We start from the raw sequence: 6392 nt of genomic DNA, 5'->3' as shown, positions 1-6392 counted from the left end.
ATAGTACTATCGTTATAGTATTGCAATAGTATTGTGAATTCTTAAATCGCTTGATAACAGTATTATGAATAGATTTTTCGCAAAACTATTTACCTCAGTTATTCATACATACTGGATGACTGAGGTAAATAGTTTGCGAAATATCTATTCATATTATACTATGTATGTATGTATGTACGTACGTGTGTACATACGTATGTATGTATGTATGTATGTATGTATGTACGTACGTACGTACGTATGTGTGTATGTATGTATGTGTGTGTGTGTATGTATGTATGTGTGTGTATGTATGTATGTGTGTGTGTATGTATGTGTACGTATATGTATGTATGTGTGTGTATGTGTGTGTGTGTATTGTGTGTGTATGTATGTGTGTATGTGTTGTGTGTGTATGTGTTATGTGTGTATGCATGTGTGTATGTGTGTGTTGTGTGTGTATGTGTGTGTGTATGTGTTGTGTGTGTATGTGTTGTGTGTATGTGTTGTGTGTATGTGTTGTGTGTGTATGTGTTGTGTGTATGTGTTGTTTGTGTATGTGTTGTGTGTATGTGTGTGTATGTATGTGTATGTATATGTAGGTATGTATGTGTGTGTGTCTGTATGTGTGTATGTATGTATGTATGTATGTATGTGTATGTGTGTGTATGTGTGTGTGTATGTGTGTATGTAATAGCGTCACTAGGTAGTGAAATCATGCGTGGATTGTAGATCATATTTGACTGCATACTATCGAAACTATCGATAGTTAAACAATTGCGATAGTTATCGATAGTTGAATCAACTATCGATGCATTGCTATCGAGGCACTGACTATTGCAATATATCGATAGTTCGGTGTATTGTTACACCACTAGACGTTTTAGGGACGGCGGAACAGGAGGGGGACAGGAGGCTTAGAACACCCTCCAATAATCGTGAAAAATATTATTTGCATTGGCCGCAGGAATATTGCCCGAATGCGCTACCAACATTTTCAAATCAGTTCAACTAATATATATATATATATATATATATATATATATATATATATATATATATATACAAAATCCTACACAAGGCCGTAGTTGGGATTTTTTTTTTTTTGTAACGGGGTGTGGGCAGATGCATTTTTCGAACGAATGGGCATGGAAGGCGGAAGACACTAGGGGGTTCGGGGGCGTGCCCACTAGACATTTTTAAATCTAGAGACTCTGAAATACGATTTTGGAGACATTTCAAGGAGGATACATATACTCTTCAAAAAAAGAAACGCAAAAGGGTACAAATGGGTTATAACTCCGATTTTATGTTTCCTACCGGTTCATGCTTTGTGAATATAAGGTCATTGCATGTCCCAAACACATTCCCACGGTTACATTCGATAAAACGCAGCTACTGTACAATAAAGTTCCAAAATGTGAATATTCGCAAAAACGCAGCCACGTGCAAACCATGTCACCACTGCACGTGCGTTGTCTGCACGTGCAACATGAACACCGACAGTATAAAAGTGCAGGGTGTTCGCTTGCCTGGCCTCTGTATCTGGCCGACAGTTGACAATCCAGGACATGCCACGTCTCAGTGAACCGCAGAGAAACAATGCCATCGGCCGACTAGACGCAGGCGAATCCAGAACGGCCGTTGCCAGGGCATTCCATGTGTCCCCAAGCACCATCTCCAGACTGTGGGACCGTTACCAGCAACATGGATCAACACGTGACCTCCCTAGATCCGGTCGACCACGGGTCACTACCCCCGGGCAGGACCGCTACATCCGGGTACGCCACCTTCGGGAACGATTGACTACTGTCACTTCCACAGCCGCAGCAATACCAGGTTTGCGCAGGATATCCGACCAGACCGTACGGAACCGCCTACGTGAGGTAGGAATTCGTGCCAGACGTCCAGTTCGAGGTGTCATCTTAACACCACAACACCGTCGACTCCGACTGCAGTGGTGCCAGATTCATCGACAATGGCCTCAACTGCGATGGAGACAGGTGTGGTTCAGTGACGAGTCCCGATTTCTGCTCCGACGTCATGATGGAAGATGTCGCGTGTATAGGCGTCGTGGTGAACGTTATGCGGCAAACTGCGTGCAGGAAGTGGACAGATTCGGCGGGGGTAGTGTCATGGTGTGGGCAGCCATCTCACACACTGGCAGAACTGACCTGGTCCACGTGCAGGGCAACCTGAATGCACAGGGCTAAATTGACCAGATCCTCCGGCCACACATCGTTCCAGTTATGGCCAACGCCAACGCAGTGTTCCAACATGACAACGCCAGGACTCACACAGCACGTCTCACAACGGCTTTCCTACAGAACAACAACATTAATGTCCTTCCTTGGCCATCGATATCACCGGATTTGAACCCAGTTGAGCATCTATGGGACGAGTTGGACCGACGCCTCCGACAGCGACAACCACAGCCCCAGACCCTGCCCGAGCTGGCAGCAGCCTTGCAGGCCGAGTGGGCCACCATCCCCCGGGACGTCATCCGTACTCTGGTTGCTTCAATGGGCAGGCGGTGCCAGGCAGTTGTTAACACACGCGGAGGCCATACCCGGTATTGACTCCAGATGACCTTGACCTTGGTGGTGTGTCCTATCACTTACTCACAATGGACTAGAGTGAATTGTGAACAATCCTGCAACATTTGGTAATTATCGGACTCACCATTCAATAATTAAATCAATTCTCCAAATGTTACGACAATGTGGTTTTGCGTTTCTTCTTTTGAAGAGTATATTTAAAACGTGAATGTCAATGACCCCTTGCCCCCCCCCCCCCCACCTCCGCTAACTACGGCCCTGCTACATAGAAACTTGATAGTAATATACACCTGGATATTAATTACGTACCAGCTGTATTGGAGTGCAGACAAAAAGGCATCTACAGTCCGTCCCACAGGGAACGCCCTTTGTTCATACTATGGAATTTACTACGTTGTTTATTTCCGAGTCGACTGTTTTCTAAATTGAACACACACATAGTGGGTTTTTTTGTTGTTCTTTCTAAATCACGTTTACTTTTCTTCTTATGTCAAACCAAACTGAAATTATTTATGAAAAAAATAATAATAATAATTAAAAAAAAAAAACTTAAAAAAATGTAGGATGATGGGACGGACTGTAGAGGTAATTCTCCATGCCGACGTGGTTTACACTTGTTATTGGGAGTTCTATATATTCTGTATCAACCGAGTATTTATTGATATTGCATTAATAAATTAACTACGATAATCAGAGAAATGTGATTTCACCTTCATAATTAGTACCTTTTCATGAATATTTACGGTTTCAGTCTTTTTTCTCTCTGGAATACATTAAATATTGATGTAGTAACAGTATTAGTCGTTTTAAAGTTGGTTTCTTTCACAACTCCACTGTAATGTTCATCAAGTCTAAGAGAGGAAACCCGCTACATTTTTTCCATTAGTAGCAAGGGATATTTTATATGCGTCATCCCACAGACAGGATAGCATATACCACGGTTTTTGATATATCACTCGTGGAACACTGGCCTGAACGAGAAATAGCCCAATGGGCCCACCGGCGGGGATCGATTCTAGGCCGACCGCGCATCAAGCGAACGCTTTACCACTTGGCTACGTCTTATGGCCGATGTCTTAACAACCACACCACCGATGCCGATAAATAACGTTTATTCATAAATCCAGTTCTAGCAAAGAGCTATATAGGGTTCCAAACGACAGTGGCGTAGTGAGGGGATGGGGGGGGGGGGGGGAGGGCACGAAGAACCCCCAGTAAAAAAAAAAATTAACTATTAATTTTTATAAAATCGTACATACATACATAGTGTGGGTTGCCTCCACCCAACCCCACCCCACCCACCCACCCCAATATACAATCCTGCAAAACGGATTACTGCGCATTTTTACATGGGTTACAACTAATATTGTGAATAGAATGATAGAAATACATGGTGAAAAGGTTTCAGGCCAGCTAATTTTTTCCCGAACGTCTCCATCGGGTTTTTTTTCTCTCTCAACCCCCCCCCCCCCACCCCCCTCCCCGGAAAGTGAAGACTTGCTCCTAAAGCGGGTAGGAAGTGAGTTTGACACCCCCCACCTCCAATGTGAAGACTTGCTCCTAAAGCGGGAAGGAAGTGAGTTGATAACCCCCCCCACACACACACACACACACACACACACACACACACACCTCCGACTCCGCCCTTGACCGTCGCCTCGTAAGTTTAGAAGAGAACATCATCAATAAGATAAACGTCAGGTTTTACATCTGTCGCATCAGCGCTTAACACTCATCGATGTGTGACCCGGATTGGCAGCCACTATGAGAAGTGAGTTAAACTTTTAGTCTAATTTGAAACTGTTTCCACCATCCCACCTCCCGAACAGTAAACCCCACAAAACTCCCCCAACAAAATGTGTTTCATGTATATTTGTTGTATTTGTTTTAGCAGTAACAGTTATTATTAATAACTCTGTAGTGACTTGAAAACAGGAATTATTATAAGAAATTATATACGTGTATATGTTTTGCTGTTACAAATTAAAACTGAAATGTTTTATTTAACGACACCGCTAAATCATATTGATTTATTGATCATCGGTTATTTGATGTCAAATATTTGGTAATTTTTACATATATTCTTAGAAAGGAAACCCGCTACATTTTTTCCCATCATTAGCAAGGAATATATTATATGCACCATCCCACAGACAGGATAGCACATACCACGGCTTTTGATGTACCAGTCGTTGTGCACTGGCTGTAACGAGAAATAGCCCAATGGGGCCACCGACGGGGATCGATCCTAGATCGACCGCGCATCAAACGGACGCTTCAAAACAGGGCTACGCCCCGCCCATGCCGTTGCAAACTGTATAGGTTATTTAGGGAGGACTGAATCTTGCTTCATGTAGTCAAGGGGCATGTGGTGCCTCTAAATTATGTCGAAAATACTATTTGTATGAAATTCTTCAGGGCGAAAACTGTTAAACATTGTTACATGTATGTATTAAAACCTGCCCAGCCAACAATGTTAACCTATTGAAACAATTAGCTCACAGTCCGCCCTATCTCCCTGCTCGGAACTGTGATTTTTAGTAAATATTCTCGAAAAAGAAAAGACCTTCATTTTTGGCCACGTGTCATATTTATAAGGGTTGTCTTTTGGCCCGTTTGGAACAGAATCTTTAAGAGCATCCAGATACCGACTCCAAACCGTGAGTGAGTGCTCCGCAAGGCTCAATGGGTAGGTGTAAACCACTTGCACCGACCAGTGATCCATAACTGGTTCAACAAAGGCCATGGTTTGTGCTATTCTGCCTGTGGGAAGCGCAAATAAAAGATCCCTTGCTGCTAATTGGAAAGAGTAGCCCATGAAGTGGCGACAGCGGGTTTCCTCTCAAAATCTGTGTGGTCCTTAACCATATATCTGACGCCATATAACCGTAAATAAAATGTGTTGAGTGCGTCGTTAAATAAAACATTTCTTTCTTTCTTTAAGAGCAAAAGTCTGAAGGGCTTGAATCTAGTTTTGTCCGTAAAGCGCTTGCCTCGGGTGCTTTGGTCGAAGGATCGAATCCCCTCGGTGAACCCATTCTCTGTTTGAATTTCGCCTCGTCCCAATCAGTGTCCCACAACTGGTATATCAAAGGCCGTGGTATGTTCTGTCCTGTATCTGTGAAAGTGAATATAAAAGATCCCTTGTTACTAATTTTAAAATGTAGCGGGTTTCCTCTAAGTCTATACATGTCCGAATTACCACGTGTGTGACATCCAGTAACCGATGATTAATAAATCAATGTGCTCTAGTGATGTTGTTTAACAAACAAGCTTTAAAGGCGCAAACTCCAGTTTTAGTCTGTGAAAATAAATGCTAAGTTTAATCTACAAACCTGCAACACACATTTGGTCAAAGTTATAACAGAGAGAAACTCTGTGATGTTTAAACAGGGAAATATCGTCTAATAACAACTGGAGCTTATAGAATTTTTAGAATTTTTTACAATTATGAAAAAATGCATTTTGGAATGTTACAAAAACCTGGATGACCGGAACAACTTTTAGGTGTTCGAAAATTTATATTCTATATAATAAAATTAAAATATAAGTACTTCTAATTTAAATTATCAAACACGGCTTTAATAGTGAAAAATGCGTCATAGTGTTTTAAAAATAGGGGCTGTCACAAAAAAACAGAAGTAAATATAGATAACTGGGCTTCGGAATGAATAATTACTCAATTACATAAGGTTGAATCGTTGTTTTCGTTTTAATATTATTTGCGATACAGAGAGTGTTCCAGATGGAACAAAGAGGAAACCCTTGCATGGAATGGCCATTTTCAAGTACCTTTAATGGATAAACTCTTTTACCGTAGACTGCATAGCCGTTTAAAGTCGTAGACCCTAGTTT

Source organism: Gigantopelta aegis, chromosome 15 (assembly GCF_016097555.1).
Source record: "Gigantopelta aegis isolate Gae_Host chromosome 15, Gae_host_genome, whole genome shotgun sequence".
Lineage (NCBI taxonomy): Eukaryota > Metazoa > Mollusca > Gastropoda > Neomphalida > Peltospiridae > Gigantopelta > Gigantopelta aegis.
Note: the sequence above shows the minus strand (reverse complement) of the source record.